General features: G+C 41.7%; 1 long non-coding RNA gene across 1 annotated transcript; it reads right to left on the bottom strand.

Moving 5' to 3' along the window:
- Window positions 1-19519: 19519 nt before the first annotated feature.
- On the bottom strand, window positions 19520-24692 carry LOC125289431. The gene is made up of 3 exons (XR_007192633.1): window positions 24552-24692; window positions 20763-20821; window positions 19520-20089 (listed from the first exon to the last, which is right to left on the bottom strand). It is a non-coding gene; the product is annotated as an uncharacterized LOC125289431 (long non-coding RNA).
- Window positions 24693-27744: the final 3052 nt, after the last annotated feature.

Here is a 27744-nt window from a genome sequence, read left to right as displayed (position 1 = left end):
TTTCAGCTTAAGAAACTTCTGATAAAAAATATGATGAGAAATGTTAAATGTAGCCGCATGGACATTTACAAACGACAAAATTGTGCATGCAAAATGAAAGCGTTTACACAAGCTATTATTGAAAAACAAATCCCTGAAAATCCCAGTGAAAATGCTTTCTGTGAGAGTTGCTGCCACAGGGTATGTTTTCAATTGTTGTGAAAGTGAAATAACGGCAGCCTCGGCCTGCTCTCCTTGTCTGTTACACGTTCGCCTGTTTGCCCGTTTGCCTGCTCGTTCATTTTTAATGAAACGTTGAGTGCAGCAAATCTGCTGGACAATTAGCCGCGGACGACAAGCACCCAACAGCCAGCAGATTAAGCATACATAATGAAAGGGTCCGCGGCAATCCACCCGTTGTTCTTCTTTTTCTCATAAGAGGGCCGACATGCCCAGGAGCAAAGGCCTGTACACTGCCGTTTCACTGTGTCCATTCAGAAGATGGATCACCAAGGCTTGGAAGCTGATTGCAAGCAATACCGCTGATAGCATTATGTAAGCCTACATGCACCACAATGAGGTCCTCATCTAACGTCATAATATTTTGGTTTATTACCAAGTATAAATAAAGTGCTAAATTGATTTTAGGACCTCTTGATTATCAAATACAGAGCAATATGCAGGTTGAGGAGAGTGTTATTGAAATTAGTTTCCCTCAATATACCTTTGTGAGAAAGTCAGGCCAAACTTTTGTGAAAGACACAACTACTGTATGAAGCACAAAGATTAAACAAGTCTTTGAAAAGCAGTGTTAGTGAACAACATGTATTAGTGAACAACATGTAGGTGAACTAGCAGTTTAACTATATTTCTCTGAAGGCTTTCAAAGTAGCTGGCCCAACACTGATGAAAAAACACATCTGAGATCTTGTAATGGAAAACATTTTCACTTTGGTAGCCAGCTACACAAAAGTTACACAAGAGTGAGGCAAATTAGGGTGGAAAAAAAACACTTTTCAATCATCATAAGATTGCCAGTGTTTTTACACGTGTACTGTTTCTTCTTTTGTTTAAATAATAACATTTTAATAATGATTATTCCCTGCTGCTCATGTGTATGGCCAGACAGAATGGGACTTGTCAGGTGGAGAGATCCAAGCCCGCCTGGGCAATCCATCAGCAGCTCCTCTTTAGGGCAACCCATGACACGACCCAAATGACTCTTTCAGACATGGTTACGGGGCAGAAACGACGGAAAGAAAGAAAGAAAAAACAATATCATTAAATTTGCTTCATCACTCTTCCTGTTGCGCTGCTGTTGCCGGGAGACCGCTTGTTCTCACCACACCGCACCACACCGCACCACACTGCACCACACCGCACCACACTGCACCACACCGCACGGCACCACACCGCACCACACTGCACCACACCGCACGGCACCACACCACACCGCACCACACCGCACGGCACCACACCGCACGGCACCACACCACACCGCACCACACCGTGACCGCACCGCACCACACCACACCGCACCGCACCGCACCGCACAACACCACACCTCACCACACCGCAGCACACCACCTCACCACACCACCAATCGCTATCAGCACCACACCACACCGCACCACACGGCACCACACCCGCTTTCCACCACACCGCACCACACCACCACCGCGACCACACCACACGCAAGACACGACTACACCACACCACTGCCATCGCACCACACCGCACGGCCTTTCGATGGGGAACACGGGCGAGACAGAGACATGACGACCAACAACTGTGGTGGTTTCAGGCAGTGGATTTGTCAACGGGGATGTGTGTGTGTGTGTGTGTGTGTGTGTGTGTGTGTGTGTGTGTGTGTGTGTGAGCAGAGTGGTTGTGTGTGTGTGTGTGTGTGGCGGGTGTGTCTGTGTGTGTGTGTGTGTGTGTGTGTGTGTGTGTGTGTGTGTGTGTGTGTGTGTGTGTGGAGGGGGACAAATGAGTGTATATGCTACGGTGTACAAGTGTGTGTGTAACCTATGTGAGGAGTGTGTGTAGTTGGACTAAATTAGGGCAAAATGTGTTTGATGTGTGCATGTGTGTGGATGGGTGTGCATGAGTGTGTGTGGGGGGTTTGGTGTATGTGTGTGTGTGAGAGGGGGAGTTGAGCGGGATGTGTGTATATGTGTGTGTGGGTGTTTAAGAGTGTGTGCATGCGAGGCACACGTGTGTGTGTGTGTGTGTGTGTGTGTGTGTGAGATGTGTGTTTGTGTGTGTGTGTGTGTGTGTGTGTGTGAGATGTGTGTGTGATGTGTGTGTGTGTGTGTGTGGGGTTACTGGTTGGTGGCAATGATTCATTGCCAGGGGGGTTTTTGGTGGGGGGGTCAAGCGGTGTACGGTGAAAAGCACTCCGCCGGGTGAAGCTCATTAAGTGGTGAGGACGAGAGGGGTTCAGGCGGTAATTATGCGCCACCATCACTGCAATCTGGCCATGTTAATTACCGCACGCAGGAGATAATTGTCTAATTTGTGAACACGTTAATTGCAGCTGTCAGGCTTTTGTCATAAACTGCGGCCATGGACATTGACTTTGGTTGCGTCTTGTTGCTTGAGTGGCAATCACATGAAAGTAGGCCTGGCATCTTCAGCATAAGGAAAGGAAATTTAAAAAAAGAAAGAAAGAAGAACCAGCCTTGCAACTTTGGTCCGGCGAGCCGCCTCGGAAGTTTCGTAGGAGTCTCAGGTCTCGTGAGGTAACAAAATGCTTTACGGCACTACACACACACACATCCCCCAGCCAGGCACCGGCTAGCGGTGGAGTTGGCAGAGCCGGCAAAAAAGAAGCAGAAAGCGAGAAAACAGAAAAAGAGGAAGCGGTGGACTGACCGAGTGAGGAGTGGTGTACAATATCTACTCTGAACCTGTAGGGGGCGCTCTGTAGAGACAACTGTGAGCAAAAAGTGAGAAAACAGCGAAGAAATTGCCAAAACTGCATAGGGCCCCTTTAAAAGGCATTCACTACTTTGTTTTCTCAGGGGATCAACTGGTTGATTTACTGGTAGATGGGTTTTGCTGACCTTTTACGGCCATTGTAGATTTGACTTCACTGGTATATTGAGTTGCTTAGACAATTTCGCCTCTGTCACCAATAATTGATTTGACGGCACTGCTGTAAGCATTCTGTGAAACAAAAAAAACACCAAAGAGTTATTGAGATGCAGCACGTACAGTCAAATGTCAGAGATTGAGTTTTATGACTTAATAACAACCAGCAAAAAGGCTCCTTTTTTCCCTGCATCGGCCAAGATGAATTCCTCATCAGAGACGGAGACAGAATACCTGACAGAAGGAAGAGGAAGCCAGAGGAGCTCATAAAGACCTGGCGAACCCCATGCTCAAGCACCACACTGATGTAAGTCAATACATGTGGTGCCGTCAGACAAAGAGGACTTGTGTAAACCAGCCTTAAGGCGCTAAACTGCCTGCGTTCAGTTGTGTTTATTTGTGTCTGAGTGAGTGTGAGAAAAAGTGTGTCTGTGTGTGTGTGTGTGTCCGTGTGTTGCCGGTGGAGGACAGTTTTGACGAAGAAAGAAAAGGGATCCCATGATGATTTATTTTTGTGTTTCACTGAAAGTATTTCTAGAATCAGAACAAATAGAATGACCCAGAGCCTTATAATGAACCTAAGAGATGTTCCAAAAAACTCTTTTTGACTTGGGTTTTTTCTAAAGTACAATGGAATGTCACCAAAAGTCAGGAAGTCAGTACTTTGGAACTGGGACATTTCATGTGGGAAATGTTCAACTATACATTTTCAACTACTGTACATGTATATATGTCTGTATGTATGTGTATATATATATATATATATATATATATATATATGTCTAGAACACAGCTTTTGTACAGAACTTCCTTCTCAGGACCTCGATGACGCTTATATTATGGATACTAAAAAACACAAACATTAATGTGATTAATTTACCTAATAACTGAATGAATTAAAACAACTTAGATAGGAAATCTATGTGAACACATACAGTATTATGCCTAAAAAATGCTCCACACATAATTGATACTTGGATGGACTGTATTTAACCATACTGGGAAACTGCTCTGTCATAGCAACACATGGAATGCAGTTGAAACATCTGTTTTTTATACAGACTTGTATTGTCATAATTGTGGATTTAATCATTTTTTTGTCCTTGTATGTCCTGTTTCAGAGGGCACAGAAAAGGGCAAAGATTACAGTATTTCTAAGTATAATGGCACATCATAGATATTATTTAGTGAGTTCAACCAAGCCCCATCATGACTTTACACCGCTAGGCACTAGAATTGTTTGAAGAGAGGGTGTGTGTTTGTGTGTGTGTGTGTTTGTGTGTGTGTGTGTGTGTGTGTGTGTGTGTGTGTGTGTGTGTGTGTGTGTGTGTGTGTTGTGTGTGTGTTGTGTAGTGCCACTCTCCCGAGGCTTAGTGTCATCCACATAAAAGTGCACGTCGACTGCTCTCCTGGCCCAAAACATGGGCAGCATGAGAAGCACTGCTGTTCTCCCTGAAGCCACTCTCCTCTTCCTCCTCCTCCTCTTCCTCCTCCTCCACCCCCTGATGGGTCCCTGCAGCTTTTGAACCCATCTACTGGTGAACCAGGGCAACTGTTCCTCCCCTGCACTTCTTCCAGGCAGAAATAGGCAGATAAAAATGTAAGCACACGTTTATGTTTATTTATTTTTTTTCCAGTTTATATCATAATGTTGTTTACAATTTTTAAAATTATGCCTCATTTAAATTGACTTGATATTTCATATTCTGCACAGTTCATGCATCATTCACCAACCATCTTTTCTAAACATGCAAATGCTCTCTGCTTATCCACACTTACCTTTAAATGTTGCATCTTACACAACCGTGACTTTCAAAACGGCCCTTTACAGCTCTCTCTCTCTCTCTGTCTCTGTGTGTGTGTGTGTGTGTGTGTGTGTGTGTGTGTGTGTGTGTGTGTGTGTGTGTGTGTGTGTGTGTGTGTGTGTGTGTCAGTCAGAAGTGCCTTAACACTTAGAGTTCCCTCCGGTGTCCTGGAACACCTCAGGATGGCATCACATTTGCTCCCATGGCATGTAATGTTTGAATCCATTACATCTGCCGGATGTTAAAGCAAATCTAAAAAATGACAAAAGCCATCAATGCCATCAGAGGCGCAGGAAAATGACATGCGGCATGAAAATGGCCTTTCATCCTCAGCCATTAGCCAACATGAAAAACAAAATTGAGGTGTAATGGTTTCAATTTTTGGAGTTTGCAGGGAGAGACAACCCCCTGTGGTTAAAAGACAATCTTCTCGACGGGGGAGGATGACTCTGTCTCCGCTCTCAGTAAGGCGACAGAAAATGAGCTCGCTTAATAAAACCCGCATTTACAACGGGAAAGTTCCACTTAACAAATCACAGTCATTTCTCATGTTTGGCCTTCAGCACACTACGTTTTATAAATTAAATACCTCCATTCAAGGTGGGGTAAATCCATTGTCGTCAAACATGGCCGGTTCCAAAAGGTATCAATAGCACACATATTTCCCTCAGTTTAAGATTTTATACTCATATGTTCAAAGCCGAATAGTTAATTTATCATGTTTTATTCCCACTAGAAAATGAGAAGAATTTCTGTGAACCATTCAAAGGAAATCAATTGTCTGTGCCCCCATCCCAAATTCAGCCTTGGCCGCAGAATTATATAATAAACCTAAACTCGGGCAAAACTTTCTCTTTTAATGGCACTCGATAATCACATTAGACATTTTTCAGTTTCAGTAAGGCCCCAAATCTAAGTGGATGTGTGCTGTGGATGTGTGATTGATGGATGTGTGAGAGTATGTTTGTGTGTGTGTGTGTGTGTGTGTGTGTGTGTTGGGGGGTGGGGGTGGGCAATGCATGTTAAGGAGCCTGAATTGTGCATGTGTGTGTGTGTGTGTGTGTGTGTGTTTTGCAAGTGTATATGCATTTATGATGCACTGTGTCTAAGTGTGTCTATACACTAAGTGTTACATGTCTAAGAGGCTGTTCCTGTTTGCTGTGTGGTGGTGGTGGTGGTGGCGATGGTGATGGTGTGTGTGTCTCTATGTGAATCGGACTAAACTCTAATTTCTCCGTGAGCTTGATATGGCCTCCGCGAGACGCTGGCCTGCGTGTCTGAAGAGATCAGCGCATGTCTCCAGGCTCTCTCGCACATCAGCTAGCATGTTAGCGGGGTGAACAGGAAGGGGATGGGAGACGGAGCGAGAGTAAGAGTGAGTGAGGGAGAGGAGAGAAAGAGAGACAGACTGAGTGAGGGAGAGGAGAGAAAGAAATGAGAGGGAGAATGAGAAGAAAATGGAGGAAGGAGAAGGCTGTGGAGGCTGTGAGGGGATGTGTGTGTGTGTGTGTGAGTGTGTGTGTGTGTGTGTGTGTGTGACGACTGACTGCCTGTGTCAGAAGTAGTTTTATGGCCAGGGATTACGACCTTTGCAGCCTGTCTACTTCCTCTCCGGCTAGCAGCAGAGAGAGAAAGAGAGATGCTGGCCATTGTTCCGTGGCGAAGGAGAAGTCAGAAGATTCCAGTCGAGCGTGACATGACTCCCTGTATGAATATGTCAGCTCATTTCATCTCTTTCTCACACCCTCTGTTTCTTCCTCTCTCTTCCTCTCTTCCCTTCTTTCTTCGTTATCTCTCTTCGTTTCTCATTCCTTTCTCTATCCCCTGTTAAAGACATTGAAAGAGTGCTCTCTGTATACAAAAATCCCCACATTTTATGTCAGTGTTGTATGACAGACCTAATTAGAAGCATTCTATTATTTCTCACTTGAACATACCAGGGCCCATTCCCCATTAACTCTTTATTATATGACTAATAATGTTATATTGCATTAATATGTGATCATGACCTAATGACTTTATATTGCATTAATATGTGATCATGACTTAATAACTTTATATTGCTTTAATATGTGATTATGACACTAACGCTAACACTGGCTTCTACATGAGTCAGTGTCAAATGGGTTTCAGGTTAATTTGCTTACAACAAACCACTGTGAATTTAATTTCCCTGAAAATAAACTTTTTCAAAATGAGACCAATTTTTTTTTTTTTCAACAACCGGTTTAATTTCATGTCTCCATAACTTCTGGTGTTGCTCTCTAATAAAGCCTCTAAGTCTTGTCCTTTCTAAATTGGTTGTTATTTAATTTTTCAGTGGGAGGGTGACACAGTAGCACTAGTGGACTTTCTTTTTCTCCTCTCACTTAACCCCTGAACTTCCCTGGTATTTTTTGCATGGGAAACATGCTAAACAATGACTTATCAGGGAGCGGAACCGAGGGCAGGCAGAGGGGGTAATGAGGAGGTGGTGGGTTGGATAGGGGAGATTGAGGAGGTGGTGGATGAGGGAGAGTGAGTGAGGAGGAGGTGGTGTGGATGGGGGAGAGAGTGAGCAGGTGGTGGAGGAGGTGTTGGATAGGGGAGAGTGAGTGAGGAGGTGGTGGGTTGGATAGGGGAGAGTGAAGAGGTGGTAGAGGAGGTGGTGTGGATGGGGGTGAGTGAAGAGGTGGTAGAGGAGGTGGTGTGGATGGGGGTGAGAGTGGAGGTGGTGGTGGGTTGGATAGGGGAGAGTGAAGAGGTGGTAGAGGAGGTGGTGTGGATGGGGGTGAGAGTGAGGGAGGTGGTGGGTTGGATAGGGGAGAGTGAAGAGGTGGTGGAGGAGGTGGTGTGGATGGGGGTGAGAGTGAGGAGGTGGTGGGTTGGATAGGGGAGAGTGAAGAGGTGGTAGAGGAGGTGGTGTGGATGGGGGTGAGAGTGAGGAGGTGGTGGAGGAGGTGGTGTGGATGGGGGTGAGAGTGGAGGTGGTGGGGAAGAGGGTGTGGAGGTGGATGTGGTAGAGAATGAGGAGGTGATCGTGAGTGGAAGGGTGGATGGGGAGAAAGTTAGGAGGTGGTGGTGTGGAGGTGGGGCAGCATCACCACTGATTCGCTGCACTGCAGATACGCCTGCCACTACTTCAAATCAATCCGCAATTAGCACCATTTCATCACAGACACAGGAGCCACACACATACGCACACACGAACACACACACATGTACACACACTGGCTCTTATTTCTTGCAGTTTCATAACAAGATGCAATCTCCATGGACCTAAGCAACAGTGAGGTTTTTTGAGTGTTTGTGCTTGGAGTCAAAAAAATAAATCCAAAGCTACAAAAAGGAATTTAACAGAAATGTGACGTTACTTCCTGGGGCACAAAACATATTCACATGCCAGACTCCCCTCTTCGAGCCTTTCAAAAACAGGAAGCTAGCATACTTATGGGTATGAAGTCTGACGGGCCACAACTCAAGACATTTCAGATGTCAAGTTCTGCTCACAGGCAAGCTTGCGCATGCACACGCACACACACCCGCACGCACACACACACACACACATACAAACACACACAAACAAACACACACACACACACACACACACAAGCACTTACACACACAGAGACACTCAATCAAAATGCGGACTTGCGTTTAAAGAACGACTTGGCATGTCCTTGTTGACAGAGATTTTGGTGGACCTCTATGAATGGGCGCCTCGAAACAGGTAATTTGCAAATGTTTGCGAGTATATTGAAGCAGACAGCTGCCTCTCCGTACGCTTCCTCTGAAACAGGGTAAAAATCCACCATTTCTGTAAAGAATTCACCTTTTTGTATACCTCAGCCATTAATAATTTGCCTTTCAAGATGCAGGAGACTTCATTTGCCTCACCCACAAGCTTTTACTGATTTGCAAAACAGGTCCACTGATGCTTGCGGAGGGTCTGGATGACTGAAGTCTTTTAGTGATAAAAAAAAACAAACGCCAGTAACCATACCTCTATCAACCATGAATGACGAGGGGAATACAAATGTCTTGCAGCGTTGGAGAGCACAGTGTTGCACACTATACGATTGTGTTGTTTTTTTCGTTTGATTATTATTTTCAGTATAATTACAGTCTAAAGATGTGTAGATAACTCGAACGGCTCTGGCTACGACGTACATAGTTTCTGAGATTTTGTCATGTGATTTTGTCACGTCATGACTTTTCTTAATAAAAAGTTGATCACAAAAAAAAGAATATGGTCAGGTATCCACGGGTTTAAATGTTGGAAGCTATCACTATTAATCCAATTTGGAGAGGTGCTTCTGTTATGATAGAGCGTGATGCCAGTTTGAAAAAAAAAAGGTGTTGATATTTTGCGGAGATGAATTACTAACTTACAGCAAGTATATGTAAAGACCTGGCAAAAATAAATAATATAAAAAAAAATCAGCACAGCTAGGAGCATAATTCTTGCATCTCAGTAAGGAGTTCCCTTCAAAAACCATCCATATCACAAAATCATGAAGCGTATAGGCAAGGGGACAGCTGTTGTTTCACTGTTGCACTGAATCCAGTGACCAGGCTATAACATCACTGCTCATTTAGTGGTGACGTTAGACTTCGGTCAGTGATATTTCAGTGCCCTTATTCCGTAACATTTCTATCCTCACACTGGAGGGTACTGGTCACCAAGCTGTGCTAAAATGGCCACAAGGTCCTAATAGACAGGGCCAAATGGGTAATATACGAAAGAGTCTAACAAGTGAAGGTCCACAACTCAGAACGCGCACGCACGCACGCACGCACACACACATATTTTTTTCCAATGTTCCCTTTTTGCCAAAATGACCTCAGCCACCATCCCCATATAAGACCCCCATTAGTTAGCTGACTGGCAGCGCGGGAGATTGAGAAGAAGCATACACACTTCCTTAACAGCATGCTACCGCAAACTGCAATTATGGCGCCCTGTGACTCATTGTATGATATTATGCCAGGGCTAAAACAGTTTGGTAGCTATGGAAACGCACTGAGTGGGCAAGAAACACATACCATTTGAGTTCTGTATGTGAAACTAAAGGCTTGAGTGTTTTTCAGAGTAGACTATATAACTATATATAAATATTTTTTTCAATTTTTTTATTCAGGAGTTTTTTGCATTAAACTGAACTGGACTTACACCACAGATCTAACCTATGCTGGTAAATAGTTCTTGGAAAACAAGCATCTTCTTTGCTGTAGTTGCATGTTCTTGTATGTGTTGTATGTACTGTATGTGTATGTACAAAGGCTTGTATGATTGAGAATGATGAAGACTTTAGGCAGCAGTTTTGAAGTGAGCTGTGGCCTAAAAGAGCTATGGCCTGAAAGTTAGATGCTTCAAGTCAGTGATGTTAGTCAAACACAGAAGTGGACATTCCAGCATCAGAAAGAAAAAGTCTGACCATATTTGTTCCAATCATTACCTAAACCACCAGCTAATTCCAATTTGTGCAACTCTTAAGACAGATTGCTATGCCATCCTTACACCAGAAGACTACAGTCTCAGACCATGTCACATCTAAAGACAAGTCACAGAGTTTTTAAGTCACAGACTAGAAACAGACAATGATTTTGCAATGACTAGGGACCTTGCAGGGTCACCATTTACAAGACTGCAACTAGATTCCTTTAAATTATTTCCAATACTGCACTATGTAACGGAAACTCAAACGATAACATACACATGTCAAAGTCATATTTTTTTGTGTTTCTGCAGCATTGTTTCATGCGTGACATCCTTAACCGATATAGACTTTTTCAGGTTTATCTCTCTCCATCAAAGTAAAAGAGAGACCATTTTGTTCACATTCACAAAATGGGTCAGCCTGCTCTCTGCGAGTGCATGCAAGCACGTATGCATTGCTCTCTTAAATTCTGCCTTGCCATAGGGCTAAAACTTTCACTAGATATTATTTAGCCTTTTTTCTAGACACTAGACCCTAGACAGGCCTTTCTGAGATCTTTTAAAGCTCTAAGTTGTCTTCTTGTCCTTCAAGACGCAGGTCTACTCTCCCACCCCCACACCAGAAAGAGCTGTTGTCTTACTCAAAGTAGAAATGATGGCGGGCCTTACAGTATATGGTCCTAAAGCATCAATTTGGAATGAAATATAGATGCTATAAGTAATTTTTACAAATGAATTTTCCTTACAGAGTCATAGTTTGTATATGATTATTGCTATTATTCTGTCAAATTGAATTTAGTCTATTATAGTAGTATTGGCATTAGGCTATTTGATTTTACAACTGTTCATTTTGATGTAAAATGTAATGTTTATTGATGTCATTGTAAGTTGCTTTGGGCAAAAGCATCTGCTAAATATAGCTAAATAAAGATAAGCTTTTAATAAACACTTAATTGTCTTCCAGGATTGCTCTTTTTGGTATTCCAGGATTGCTCTGATTGGTATTCAGATCAGAAAAATCCAAACATTGGGAGACATTTTCATCCTGCATTGTATGAGGATGGTCACCAAAAGACTTACCGGGATTCAACTAGAGGTATGAGCAGGTAAGAGATGTAATGTGCCTCCGAGTCACACTGGTGTGATTAGAATAATAAGTTGTTCTAAAGAATATCAGAGTCTTCATAGCTTCTTTTAGCATCTTTTAGAATCTTACATAGTAACAAATGAACCCTTCTTGTATTATTATTAGAATGTTCCCTGTAAGGGTTAAAGGGACTTAAAGGATTCAGGGCTGGAGGAGGTTTCAGATCAGGCAGATGAAGGAGGAGTGGGGGGGCGCGTAAGTGCAGCTTGTTGCAAAGGAAAATTATCAGGAGTTCGGCTGCCCCCGCGCGCGCGCACACACACACACACACACACACACACACACACACACACACACACACACACACACACACACACACACACACACACACACACACACACACACACACACCCTTCCCACCCTGTTCCCTACAATCCAACATCATAAAAGTAATCTTTGAAATTAGAAACCTTATCTTAGGCAGAAAATGAAATGAAGTTCTCACTAGAAAATGGAGATAAAAGGTCCTGCTGACTGTCAACATGAACGATCGTATCGCTTGGCATGGAGAAGGGATGGGGTTGGGGGTGGAAGGGTGGAATTACTAATGAAACAGATTTCGCCATTTTCTTGCCATACTATTCAAGTAATGTTTGATATATTTCACCTCTTCAAACACTGTCATCTTCAATTCCTTTATACTGAACTGTTGGGTGTTGGATTGCAGGGACTAACACAAAAAAAATCATTGTTTAGCATACAGGCTATAATTATGCAAGTATTTATATGTTCATAAATATACTTATTTTCACACTATGTATGGAGAATATGATTATTAAGCTCATTAAAAGGTTAAATGAAGCTTAAACAAAAGGTAAATAGAGGCTGTGCAATTCAGTCTGTTCCTTATTCAAAGAAAAAAAATTGAAATGCTCTGTTTTTTAATCATTGCCATTTAAATGCTGATTCAATTGAATAAAATGAAAATAGGTGGTGATTAAAGTGACATGAATTCACAGTGACATTAAGTGCAGCTGTAAAATGCATTGTTTGTTTTTGTAAACACATTAACCATGATTAAAAACACATAATGATTTGCACACCACGTGGCGAGATCTTTGGAAGCCTACAATGAATGACTCAACCCTCCATTGCTAATCAAGCAGATATAACTCAAGGGCCAGGTGTGTCTGTGCCAGAACGAGTTTGCAACACCTGGTCCGTAAATCACCTCATAATCATAAATTAAATAGACTTTCCTCAAACTCGCCCTTAATATAAACTTTCCATTCAAAGAATTAGGTGATTTTGTATGCTTTTAATGAATGAATGAATGAATGAATGAATGAATGTATGTATGTACTGTATGTATGTATGTATGTACTGTATGTATGTATGTATGTACAGTATGTATGTATGCATGTATGTATGCATGTATGTATGTATGTATGTATGTATGTATGTATGTATGTATGTATGTATGTATGTATGTATGTATGTATGTATGTATGTATGTATGTATGTATGTATAAATGAATGTATGAATGAATGAACAAAAGAAAGAAAGAAAGAAAGAAAGAAAGAAAGAAAGAAAGATTGTCTCCACCAGACAGGCACCTGATCCGTATCGTCATTGATCTGTGGGCACTATCCCCCCGAAGCTCTTGGTTTTTACTTAATTACAATCCAAATGAAAGAAAAACTTTAATATTGACGTGTTCTCCGCTAATGCTGTCCTGGGGCGAGACAGCGCTGACAAAGAGTGTTACGCGGTTAACTGACGTCCGCTGAAAAGATGTCTGGTAAAAAGGACCCAGGGGACTCGTGAGATGTATCTCTGTGTCTGCAGACATTGACCGAGATTAGGAGGCCAGGGATGAATGAAGGCCCATGAGCCGCTGAGCACGGGAGCAAGCTCTCAAAATAAGTCTGAGGTTTACATGAGACAACTAGTCGTTTACATGAGGTTTACATGAGACAACTAGTCGTGGCCTCTCTAACACCCTCCTGGATGCAGACTGTATGTCTCCAAAGAACTGAAATGAATCTCATTCAAATTCAAACTCACACAAATTGTATTGGCATTTTATTGTTACATTGTTATATAGTTTCTTGCCAACTTTTGAAATTAATTAGTTATTGCTTCTTTATATAAATTGTGGTAGTTGTTTAGTAGTCTATGTCACACTACAGCCCATTCTAATCACAAATGTATGTTCATAACCTGAAGCTTTGGCTGCATTTGCTCTGAAAAACTCAAAACAGATGGGCCTACAAGAAAGAGAGGAGCTATGGCTCTTCATCTGCGTTAGGATCTGGTGAGATTAGGCAGTTGGAGTAGTTGTTGTCTGCACTCCCGTCTATGATCTCTCAGGCATCTGTTCTCTGCAGGCCTCAGAGGTAGAAAGGTCAGAGATGGGTTCCTCCTCCTCCTCCTCCTCCTCTGCTGTCCCCCAACGCACCCCGCTAAGACAACAAGTGGCTACTGTAGGTCTACAGCAGGGTTCGTGTGCACATGCTGTCTATGCCCAAACCCAATGTGGGTTGGGAGACCTCACACAATGAAAATGAAGTAGAAAAACAAGAGAGAGAGTGAGTGAGTGAGTGAGAGAGACAGAAAAAGAGAGAGAAAGAGACAGACAGACAGAGAGAGAGAGAGAGAGAGCACACCATGCACCACTGCTAGAGATGACTGTTTCCAGCATATTGGTTTACATCGTTGGGGGAAAAACACTGTAATTTCTCTGAATTCCTTCCTAAAACCCTCCCGTGCATCTTAAAGTTGAAATGAATGAGTATCAGCCCACCACATCACTGACTGCAGACGGGGAAAACACACGTTCAGCTCCTGAATACATTACAATCTCCCACAAGATTGATTTATTGAGTGTATTGGTGGTTGACGCCTTAATAGAAGACAAACCAAATAAATATATTTACTACCAAATAGTCTGTACAAATGATCTGCTCTTAGAGGAATCCAGAGGGGATTGAGTCACCTCTCTCCACAGACTATACCGACGTCTATCAAACAGTCGTTAGAGCTTCAGACGTACACTGCTATTGTAGTCCTTTTTCATGAGACCCAGCATCACAAATTCCCAGCTACGGGTAGCACCACAGGTTCAAGCATGAAAACACATACACGGGGGGGACATCTTTGTCTTGGTATCGTTTGAGGTCATAAATGTTGCAGGCGCTTTCCTTAAAAGCACGAAGGAAAATGTCTCTCTTTCGCCTCCTCTTCCCCTCAGGACGCCAGGAAGGGACACATTGATTATTTATTTCTTAATTTGGCTGCCTAGAGTAATACTCCTCACTTACTAAAAGCTATTTTAGAGACTGAACACAGTGTACCTTCTGCTGACGACGGACACAATTTGGTGCAAAGCCTCCATAATGGACACCATACCTCTCCCACCTGATAGGCTACGTCAACAGTCCTCCTCCCTTCCAAAACATTCCTCTCCGGGGACTTCTCTCGGTCGTTTATATTGTGCTAGTTTTTGTACGCTCGGCCCATAGAAGGGGGAAGACTAATTGCTCCCCCTGGACCCTAGACAAGACAATAGGTCACACACAGCAGCATTTTGGCTTCTTGTCGCTGGCTACTGCTTCCTCCTCGAGTGTTATCAAGGGGCCGAGTGGAGAGGAATGGAATGTAATTTGAGGTCGTCCATCTTATGAGAGGGTTGGTTGTCATTGGAAGGGGAGTCTCACATACACTGTGGCAGAGCTAAGAATGACCGGCTGTCTTTCCTCTTTCACATGTACAGCAGAGGATGTTTTGTTTTGTTTGTTTTGTTTGTTCTGTATTGTATATGTACACAATATGTCCACTTTATATATGTTGTAATAAAAAAATCTTTATTTGTATAGAACCTTTCATACAAAGAATGCAGCTCAATTTGTATTTGCTAGTGACACCAACAGCCAGAATCAAACTCGATCAAACCGCTTTGGCCTCGGGGATCGAACCGGCAACCCTTCGGTTACAAGCCCGAGGCCCTAACCAGCCAGGGCCCTAACCAGTAGCCCCCATTGTGAGGGCTGTCCCACTGTGACATGAAGTGCTTGAAGACTCGCTCACACTCTTTCTGTGAACTCGGCATCTATGAACACTTTCCTCAAGGGAATTATCCACGATTAATCTTGAAAAACAACATTACATTACGTTACATTTGACTGATGCATTTTTAGCCAAAGCAACTTACAACATGGTAGACAGTTTGAAGCTTTTAAAACAATTCTCCCAACAATTCTAGAACAATTAGAGTGTAATAGGAAAAAGTGCATCAGTGAGTGCTGTTTTTTACAGTCAAGTGTCAGTTCTAGTCAGGTGATAACGGCTACACACAGCTGCGTGCATCGCGTTGCTGGAGACGCATCCCATTCACTTTACATGGGCTCACGTGATCCGTTGCCGAACTGAATTGTGGGTCCGTTGCGTCGCGTTTCTCCCGCTGCTCGCGTTGAGAAGTTCAGCTGTTGCTGCACCGACAGACGGCACCGGCCAATCAAGCCAATCTACAGACGGCCCCAACCAATCACATTACGGTTTTACTTCAAGTCATTTGCATAGCTACCGTCGGGAACACCCACTGGCATGCATTGACGGAGGGCTGCTGTGTGTAGGAGCCGTAAGTGCTAGAATTAGCTAGTTGTAAGTAATGCTACGAGAGGAGATATTCTCTGAAGAGCTGAAGGTCTTCAAGAGTTTTTTGAAGATGAAGAGGGATGTCCCTGCTCTGGTAGTGCGTTCCACCAAGGAACAACAGATGAAAAAAACATCAGTAAACAACTGCCATAAAACGGAAACGTGTTTGAAACACTTTTTTGTTGTTGTTAATTTAATGATAGGTCACAGGTGCAGTCCCATTCCTGTTATCAGTGTTTTGAACCCGTACACACTCGCAAACTTAATCACTTACGACGGATGTCAGTTAAGTGTGTGAGGGTTTAGGGCTTAGACTTTAGGGGGCCATTGAGATTTAGCCATGGTGTCAAGACAAAATTGATTGAATCTAATCAGAATATGCGGTAAACCTCTGACAATCAGTAGGCCCTTTAACTCCTCTATGAGGAAGCTTGATTTGAAATACTCCCCTATATAGCCAGGACTCATGCTAGAACGTGGAAGGTTTACAGTAGTAAAACAATACCAGCACATGACCTGCTTCAGTAAACATGAAACCAAATGCTATGCAGATAACTTGGGCCAGGGGGAGTGCACAGCACTGATAAAAGTCCCTGACATACAGTAGCTGAGATATCCTAAAAATAATAGGCCTACATATTTCAGTGATCTTTGAATGTCAATACTATTTCAAGAATTGGTTAATATAAGATCATGTTCATAAAACTTAACCTTTGAAGAATGTAATTATGTACATAAAATACATTTGCCTACCCTAATGGCATTTCTATAGGTGGGCTCTGAGGAGACAAATGTATTTGACAGTATACAATATGACATATCATGCCGTTCTCTAGATAACATAATTCAAATATCCCAGGTACTATTCCACGTAATCAGGAAATAACACAGACACAACAAAATGCATGAAAAATATATATTTTGTTAATTTAAAGCCTCTACACAGTAGTTTATTGAAAATAACATTTCTTTCACACAATCAATCATCAATCAATATAGAGGGAGAGCAGATAGCTAACAAACGTTCAGAAAAAGTCCTGTTGGCAAATTTGAGGAAAAGTCGGTAAAGGAGCTATTTCACACAATTTGAGGGTGCTGAATTCAAATATTTTGTTTACCAAGTTCAATTTTGAGTTTGAAGCTTGCTAATTAGCATAATTCACATACTTTTTGGTTTTGCCATCAGATATCATAGGAATTGCAAAAAACAATGCATTAATATACTCTTTATGTATCAGATATGTTGTAGGATAGGACAGGAATTACCCCCAATGACCCTCAAGTAGCAAATGAAAATAAGCTAAATTTAAAATATAAATTGAAATAATAGCTAAAATTCAGTACGACGTTTAGAAACAAAATAGATTCCTTGATAATAAATTGATAGAATAGTAGGTGACTGCTCATTTTTCTGTAGAAAGTCCTTAGTCACTAACTATTATGAACAGTCTTTAGGGCAAGGACAGTCAGTCTTTACAGAGGATTTACACTATTTTTTTGCCTATGCTTGCCTAGTTAAAACTTCTCACTGGTGCTCTTTCCTATCATTCAAATTCCAGCCATGCAGAAATGGAAGAGTGTGCATGTTTGAGGAGTGCTGAAGAGTGCTATGTAGATTGCGTTATTTGCAAAAAAATTAGACAATATATCCCTTATAGTGCAACAAAAAGAAACATTCTCCAGTGCATCATTACTGCATATGATGCTAAAAGGGAAGTGGACCTAGGACAAATCCTCAGCTATGAACAAATAACCATTGCTATCTGCAATAGCTACAGTACAGAATGTCCCTGTACTGTAGCTATTGCAGATAGCAATGGTTATTTGTGAAGTGGAAAGTCTATCCTCACTCAAGTGCTGTCTAGCAATGTGGAATGTCCAGTAGTGATTACTGCAAACATTGCTCATTCAACACTGGTAATAGATGCTCAAGATCTAGTTATGTCTTTAGGATACCCATCTGACTGCAGCACATTTAAGAAGTATGCAATGTAAGACACTTTTGTATCGTTATTTGGTATTTGTTATGTGGTAGCAAATGATGTTAACTATCAAAGAAATAGACCTAATGTAGAAATACACACAGATATTGCAGCAGATAATGGTGTAGGCCTGAGTGGTTGAAACATACTTATTAAATTACACTGGGAGCAAAGATAACTATCTTCACTTTTTTCCCCTTTGCAACTGTCAAAGAAATCCCATAAACACGGGAAGGCCTAGGGTAGCCTACATCAGATGGCCTTAAAGGTAAACTATGCAGTATTGGCAATTTCCTTACTGTTTTCTCAGTTTCTCTGTTTACTCTGTTTCTGTTTACTCTGTTTTCAAGCTTCTCTTTCGCTGGCTCTGTCACAACCAATGTCTGAGAAACTCCATCGCTACCTTTTTCTAGCCGGTGCCTGGCGTGTATGTGTATTTGAATGCAGTAAAGCAATTCGCTACACTCGTTATACTTCCTGACACTGAGGTCGTTGGCCCGCCAGCCCACAGTTGCAAGGGTGGTTTTTCTGCTCACAGGCGCTAGAGGGAAGCGAGACGGCCACCATTCAACCCGAAAAAAGTCATATAACCATTCCAATGACTCTAAAGCTGTTAAATGAAGGTAAATTAAGCTTAAAAAATGCATATTTTAGGCTAAAAAACCTGCATCGTGTGCCTTTAAGATTAGGCTCTTCTGCATAGCATTAAGTGATTTGCAGTAATTTGAACACTGACCTTGATCTAGCCTACTTTGGCTATTTAATGGTAATTTATTGCCAAAACACCATACAATATAAATGAGCTATAACAAACAATAAAGGACTTAATCACACACAAACTACTATTTTACTGACTACAAAAACAATAATTAAGTAGGAAGTTTAGAAGTTTAAAACCTAGAATTGACCAAAAGTGCACCAAATTGAACACAAATGACTGAATACACTTGGAGGAGGCCTGCGTCCTTTCTTTTCCAGATATTTTAGGATTTGGATTTCGTTTCGGTATCGAGTATCAAGATATTTATGTCAGGTATTGTATCAAAGTCATAATTTTGGTATCGTGACAACACTATGCCAGAGCCACTCTGTTTTCTAGATGTCGAGCTCTAGTATGGAGGCAAGGACACATACCAAATTCAGTGTTACTAGAAGTAAAATGATTTTACTTGTCGGTTGTTGCTAAAGGTAGATGCAGTTCTGCATTAGGCTTATTCCCGCTATCTAAGTTCATATGTACTGTAGGATATATTCTGAGTTGAAGGTTATCTGTGCAACTTGTTATTGTGATGAAATGCATTAAACACCACATGAGGGACTCACTATGTTAGCAATAAAAATATGGCTGTGTTTTGATTAGAATCTATTACATGTTAACTGTAATCATGTTCCCATTAAATATGTTAATAAACTATAGTATGGGTTCTTAATGCTCAAACATGCATTTAGAGAACACTTTTATTTGGTTTTAGTGATTACTTTTGAAATCAACCCAATTTAGGGAAAAATAAGCAAAAACAATCACTATTTTATGTTAAAATGCTGATTATGCGGCTTAGAACTCAGAGTTGAGCTTGGTAAGCAAAATATTCAGAATCAGCACCCTCAAATTAGGTAAGAAAGGTGGTTTACCAACTTTTCCTCAAATTTGCTGTCAGAAGCTCTCTTCTGTGAAGCTGCTCTCCCTCTAATACATCAATCCATAAATCAATCAATCAATCAATCAATCAATTAAATATAAAAAAAAATCCAATGGGTAACACCACAATTACGATCATCATTGAACACATTAGTGCTATTTTTCAGCATTTGGTGCCAAGCTTTGGCGTCAGCAGTAAAGTAGATCATGCCATGTCAAGTGTTGATGAACAAAGCCATTGCTAACAGAACAGAGCCAGCCAGGACCATACATAAATAAATGAAAGGAAATCGTTTTCATGTGTAAACAATTTCCACTGAATGAATGTATAAATTAATAAACAAATGAACGAGTGAATGAATGAATGACAGGTTATCTTGGCCACAGATCTGGTGAAAGCAGAGGGCAAAGGTAGACTTCATTCCCTGAAAAACAAAACATTAATAATTGATAATTTATTATATTTATAGATTTATTAATCCATGTATTTATATTCATTAAAATCATATATTGCCGCAGATGGGCTTTAAATGGAAATCAAGCACACACACAAAGCATAATGGCAAGAGTTTCAAAATGTGCTATGGCATTGCAATAGTTGTGAGTATGGAACTCAGTATGAGGGTGTGTCTACTAGTGACTACTTTGATTAAGTAGCCTTGATAGCATATGCAATCAAAAGGCTGTGTAGACTCATTTGAGGAAGAGCAGTCACTTTTGTTTAGAATTTAAACAGTAGATAGTTTTATTAGTTAGTAAATAGTCTATTTGTGTCTGTTAATCTCAACATCATGCATAATTCACACACCAATTTAATGGTAAAATTTCAGGGGTTGTTTTCAATGCAGGGGGTGGATTACCCTAATATGGGCCATGTTTTGCTTTTCGGACTGTAGTAGGCCTAGGCTACATTAGGCTACAGTGTGAAGTCAACACATTAAATCCACATCCAATTTTGATCACAGAACCCTACAGCTTTGGCTTTCCCATAGTTTCACTGACATTCATTAGGGAAGAGCCACACCCACTGGAGCTTAGGTGTCTCTCATTAGCCAGTGTCCCACATTAGGACAATTGAGTATACGGGATGAAACCTACCGGGTTTCTTAGCGACGTTCATCAACAATCTTTGGTCCTGGCGATCCATGACATGCCTGCTAAATAAAACAGGACGGGGGAAAGACACTCAGTTTGAATGGGGACACGCACATCCCAGGTGCCGGTGTTGTGTGCCTTCTGGTTTCTCCACCTACTGGTTTTCTTGCACGTGCATGCGCTGCAGCAGTTGTCAGACATTCACAAACAAGTTGTTAGGCGGTTTGAAGTCGCTTTTCATATATACGCCATGAGCGCTAGGCTACATTACAGCACTCGGACAAAAGACATGTAAAAAAAAATATGTTTTTGAAAACTAGCATTAAACTGGATTCGATCCGCAAAAGCAACACATGCATGACACTCTCCAGCCTGATTCCCTACCCACTGAGCCAACTAATACCTGAGTGATGTGCGATACTATTGTAGCCTAGGCTACTATCAATTAATAACATAGGCAGCACCCAGGTAACATGTTGTCCAGAGGAAGGCTATCTGAAACAAGTGGTTGCCCTTCATCTAAAACAACTGGTTACCTTGGGCTGCTACGGTCGTCAGTGCACTGTGCATAGGCTACTCTTTGTGGTTGATCACAGGGGCGTCGCCAGCCGATTTTACCGGGGCTTCAGCCCGGGGTAAATTGAGCTCACCCCGGGTAGCCAAAAAAATGTTATTTAACTTTTTTATTTCGTTGTGCATTCTATCCCTCGTAGCCTGTTAGAACAAGGAATCCCGAACACTAAACTCTGACAAGGAGAAGCAGAACGGGCGGGGCGGGGCTGGGCTGGGGGTGGGTGGAGAGCGGCAGAGGGTCGCTTCGCGGTCTGGTCTGATATCAGTGGATCTGTGCTCTCAACTAACGTTACTGCTGTCAACTCACTGGGTGGTTCAGCGTCATTGGTTGCAGTAGGCTACGTTGAGAAAGCAGACATGACATGGCCAGCAAAAAACAATAGAAACTGTTTGGCTTTTTCAAACGAAAGGCAAAGGGTAAGAATTTATGTTTGCAAACTGAAATATCCTGTCCAACCAACTCCATAAAGGCCAGCTATTAGCATTGTTTACCTATCCTATCGCTAGCTGGCTAGCAAGCTATCATTAGTAAACACTAAGCAGGAGTCAAAATTAACTTTTTGAAATGTGAATATCTACCATTCACCATCTTGAATATCTTCACTGACAAATGAAGTGGCAAAATTCACCCACCATTCAATAGGTAATCCGTATTTTCTGTCTGAAATCTACCAACTTCAATATTTACCAGCATTTGTCTGGTGCAATTTTGAGCCCTGTTAGTAGGCTAAGCAAGCATTAGGCAACTGCAAGGCATCTGGTCAGGTTAATTGGCACGACACATTTCAGTGCTTGTTTTGAGAGAGAGCATTAAGCTCTCAGCTCTAAATAACTAAATTTAGCCAGAAGGGCTAAATGCTTTCCCCCGTTGTTGAACATTTGTACTGATGTTCTGAGGAGCAGATGAGGATGTTACACTCTCTAACACTATAGCAAAAAATTGCAGTTTTGATACACAGTAGGCCTGCAATGTAGGATTTTTTCGTAAGGGAGATGTTTTAACAGTGACAAACTATAAACCCTTAAATATATAAGCATAAGCAAAGCATTTGTAATTACAGCTGAACATTGCAATCTCAAAAGTTCTTTGTATCCTGTAATGTAGTATGTTTTTGTTGGTTTGCCACACACTGATGTGATTCCATGATTTTGTAGAGGGTCTCTCTCTCATGTTAAGTTACAGTTACTTCTCAATATTGACTTGTCGTGCAAGGCAAGTATAGCTATAGGCTATTCATCTTATTGACTCCGACTCAGAACCCCCCCACACACACACACACACACACACACCCCCTTCACCTACCACCACAAATACAATTCATTTCTGTGGGGAACACTGACTATATAAAAAATCTTTACATTTACATCCGGTCCAGCCGGGCTAAGCCCAGGTTGTCCTGAAAGTCTAGAAACGCCCCTGGTTGTTCAACTAATAATAAAATATGTATTTGGTGATAACGTTATTGTAGCCTAGTAGACCTAAATTCTGAGAAATTAAATTGTAGGCTACGAGAGAAGAAACTATCTACATTTTAACGCACCAGACGGCGATGTCTTCAATGGTTGAATGAAGGGAGTTTGCAAAAATTGGAGTATTTTTCAAGTCAATAAACGTTTTCGAATGTCTTTGTCAGGGAATATTTGACTTTTCAAAACCATAGGACTGGTAGTCGCTCAGACAAGGAGGTATAAGATAAGGCCAATTCCATTTGTATCACCTAATGCCAGACAAAATGTTGCTATGGTGTTGCTTAGGCCTACGTGGTTAATTGATAGGTGATTTGATGACAACGAGTAGCTCAAATAGATTATAGGGCCTACGCTGTACGGTGTTCATTTTAGGACATCCTCAGACTCAGGTGTCAGACTCAAAAAAACATTGGTCATCTTCAGACAAAACTGCCTCAGCTTCAGAAAAACTTCTGTCATCTTCAGACAAAACTGCCTCAGCGTAAGAAAAACCTCTGTCATCCTCAGATAAAACTGCTTCAAACCAAACTGCCTCAGAAAAACATCTCTAAGGAATCTTAGAGGTCTCAGAAAAAAATGCTGTCAGAAAAAGTGGAGTCAGGTCTCAGAAAAAACACTATCAGAAAGATGCAGGTTTCTTACTGGTAGGTAGTGTACAACTGGGAAACGGTTAGCAAAAGTAAGAAATAATGGTCCAGGTGTCGTTCTGGACTTTCGTGGTGGAAAAATGTTTAACCCACTTTTCCCTAGCTCATTGAATGTACCATAGTCCTACGAAGAGACCTGATTTTCTGAGACCTGACTCCACTTTTTCTGACAGCGTTTTTTCTGAGATCTGTCTCCACTTTTTCTGACAGCATTTTTTCTGAGACCTGACTCCACTTTTTCTGATAGCGTTTTTTCTGAGACCTGACTCCTTAGAGATGTTTTTCTGAGGCAGTTTGGTTTGAAGCAGTTTTATCTGAGGATGACAGAGATTTTTCTTACGCTGAGGCAGTTTTGTCTGAAGATGACAGAAGTTTTTCTGAAGCTGAGGCAGTTTTGTCTGAAGATGACAGATGTTTTTCTGAGCCTGACACCTGAGTCTGGTTTTTCTGACGCTGAGGCAGTTTTGTCTGAAGATGACCGATGTTTTTCTGAGTCTGACACCTGAGTCTGAGGATGTCCTAAAATGAACACCGTAACGCTGACTATAGGTTGGTGTGGTTCATCGGTGTGCGTGTTTATTGCAGGTTCGAATCCAGTTTAATGCTATAAAGTGTGCAAAATTATTTTACATGTATTTTGTCCGAGTGGTTGTAGTGTAGTGATCATGGGGTAGATATGAAATGCGACTTCAAATCCGTCTAAAACAACTTGTTTGTGATGTTTGACAACTCCTGCAGCTGTGGTGAGCAACGCGAGCAAGCGCAAGGAAACCAGTAGGTGGGAAAAACCAGAAGGCACACAACACCGGTAACTTTTCTGGCACCAACCCCAAGCATTATTAACAAACTTGTTTGCTAGCTAACTTCCTGCACAGCAAATTCCCGAAGCTTCAGGTAAAAAAGCCTGTTTAACAGCCATGTGTGTGCCACTGAATAGGATAACATCAGTAGCCTACATTGGTAGGTTACATTACGACACAGATTCGTGGTTTCTGTCACGTAGCAAACTGATGACTGAATCTGGGAGACTTGCCTATGTTTCTCTTGTCTAAGTGCTAGTACATTATTGCAGATAGTCGTAGGCTACCGATGCCACACTCACCCGTCATGGAACGATGAAATGCATAACAAGAAAGAATACGATGTCAAACAACAGGAAAAGCCAAAAGTCAAACCAATACGAATGTTTAGGTATGGAGCAAACTGCTCCCGTCTTCTCCGTGGATCCCATGTTCTTGCACTAACTTCCTTGTTCCGGGCGAAAACCGGATATCATCAATTTAAAAGTCCCTTGTTCTGTCATTTTTCATGATAAAAAAAGACTTAAAAAATGTCGATACAAGAATGGCAAATACTCATAACAGAAGGACATATACAACTTGTATTTTTTTGTGTGTGTGTTACACTGTAGGCTTAGGTAGGCTATTCGTGGTATGCATTGGCATATAGGTTATACATGTTTTAAATATTGCAGCTGTGCAGAAATGACAGAACACCCGTGAACACAATGGCAGAAGGCAAGGTTATGCCCCTGTGTTCATTTTGGTGCGAACCGGGCATGTGTTGAGCAATCCCCTGGGCATCATTGCTCAGTGCAAACACTCTTCCTGACCCCGAGAATCTGCCGCTTGCGATAATGACACGATCCATCTCAGGCACATTTTCCATTTTGCACCAGGAAATGAGGTAGGCTTGGTAATGGAATCCCGCAATTCTCGCTCATTGATCTCAGCAAATTTATTTTAATGTTCATTGTTTTGCATTAACAAAATTCATCTAATTTCCTTTTCTGCGCACGCACCTACATTCTGTTTTACCATGTAATGTGCTTTGTATGTGTGATTGGTGTTTTCCAAGTGTGTTGTAGGGGAAAATGATGCTCATACAATGCAGCAAGCTGTATAAAAAGACCATTTAGGCCAGAGGAAGAGTAAATCCACCATACACACACACACACACACACACACACACACACACATACACATACACACACACACACACACACACACACACACACACACACACACACACACACACACATACACATACACACACAGACACACACATTCAAGAGAAAGACTGTGAGAAAATTCAAAATATTGCCACCTACAGATGGCTAACTGCCTCTTAAATTCTGCATTTGCAAAGTTTGATGTGATTTAGAGGCTGTTTGTTTACAGTGCCAGACATTACAAAACACTTGGAATAAATCCACAATTTAGGCATCCGTTTGGGCCTTGAGAACAACTAATGAATCTGGTGTTGAGCCAGAGCTGTAGTATGATGTTTTGTATTATAGGAAAGTTACCAGAAGTTCTGCATTTCTTTGGGGGGTGGGGGGGCAATCAAAATCTATACTGAGTGTCTTGTGTGTGTCGGTGAAACTTTTTAGTGGCAAAGTGTGGTTGTTTTCTTTCTTTTGGGGCATTTTTTCCACATCTACTGCCAGACATGTTATCATACTTAATTATTGTTAAAAAAATATTTCCATTCAGGAGCAGATGTTTACATAGGCTCATTCTCGTCCCTTTTCTGACTGTTTCCAAACGTCAAGATAACTATTACATTATAAGAGATTTTAAGTAGCACCAGTGAAAAATAATATCCATGATATCATTATTTTGAGAATTATTCATTATGTAACCTGCGTTGTCTTGAACCTGCGCGATTCAGCCCTGCACACGCCCGGACTCGAACCCGCGAACAGCAGCACCTCGGATCGGGAGGCGAGCGCACTAACAATTGAGCCAATAGCCCAGGCTACTGGCTCACATGCCAGAAGCACTCTTGAGGCGTCGGGAAGTGAGGTTTACCAACATTCCACAAGCACAGCTAAGCTAGCTGGCATCCGTTACAATTACATTTCAGTCTTGATTGCCAAGTGGTCATTGCTATTTCGTGCTCACTGCTTGTTTAAGCACACTATATGCACTCAAATTATGCTGTTTGCCATTCCCTTGCATATTTCAGCTCAATTTTGAAATAAGGCCTCAAAAACGCACTGTTATAAAAAGCAATGAATCAAAATGAGGCATGCATCTCCGAGAGACATTGATTAGTTTCAGCCATTTAACGATCTAGCCCTAATGATAACATATCAATCTGCCATTGTGAATGGTTTTTATCCTCTGACTATTCATATTGTTTATGCCCCCTTAAATAAGGAATGGGATCATTCGTACAAATCAAAACGGTGACTGATGCCGAGTCTGAAGATTTCTGACACTCAGCGCCACAAATAATCAAAGTGGCCCTGCAAAGTGCACAGGACAAACTAGTAGCTAGTATTTATTTTTTTTTAGTTTAAAAGCAGATGGTCTGAACTGTTAAAGGAACTATGTGACATTCTGTAGGATTCAAGCTGTCTTGAACGCAAAAATGCACCGAATTCAGATTGTATTTTGATACCATTTTGTCATTCGTCATACACAGTAAAACATAGCCTACTGTCCATACAAGTAAATGAAGAGTCTTACATTACACAAATTGTGGCATGGGATTGATTCCAACAAGTTGACATAACCCGTGATATAAAAGGTCTACTGCATGTGTGTGATGCATTCTTGCCAAAAGCGAATATCTTGAAACACTACGAGGCCATATACTGTATATCTTTACTCATGAGAGGTTTCATACAGACGAAATAGCTGCTATTGAGTGTTTTTGTCTTTACATCAATGGCGTGATAAGTGGGCTGTGAAAACAGCTGAGGCGATAAAATGTCCAGATTGTTCAGAATCTGACAATGGTGGTAAGATTGCCTTGTGCTCGTCAGAGCATGTAGAGACGTCTGATGCAAACAGTCATGCACTCTGAAAAATGTGAAAGAAAGTGTGTGTGTGTGTGTGTGTGTGTGCGCGCCCATGTTTGTTTGTGCTTGTGTCTCTGTGTGCTTGTGTGTGTTTGTATGTGCACATACACGCCTGTGCACATGTGTGTGTGTCCGTCTGTTGTGTTGTTTGCATTTCTGTGCGTGTGTGTGTGTGTATCTATGTGTGTGTAGATGTGTGTGCCTGTGAATGTGTAAGTCTGTGAGGGGCTTTTGAAAGGTTCTCTGGTGCATGTCAGTGGACACAAAAGGGATATGCTCCTGCTCTTGTAAAGTGTGAAGGGAAATGTGTGTGTGTGTGTGTGTTTGTGTGTGTGTGTGTTTATGTGTGTGTGTGTGTGTGTGTGTGTGTGTGTGTGTGTGTGTGTGTGTGTGTGTGTGTGTGTGTGTGTGTGTGTGAAAGAGCATTTGTATTTTGAATAGTAAGTCTGTGTGCTCCTCTGGTGCTTGTCATTGGGCCTAAGGT

The sequence above is a fragment of the Alosa alosa genome, chromosome 24 (assembly GCF_017589495.1).
Source record: "Alosa alosa isolate M-15738 ecotype Scorff River chromosome 24, AALO_Geno_1.1, whole genome shotgun sequence".
In the NCBI taxonomy this organism is placed as follows: Eukaryota; Metazoa; Chordata; class Actinopteri; order Clupeiformes; family Clupeidae; genus Alosa; species Alosa alosa.
The sequence above is the reverse complement of the archived record's forward strand: the minus strand, read 5'-3'. Positions and strand labels throughout refer to the sequence as shown.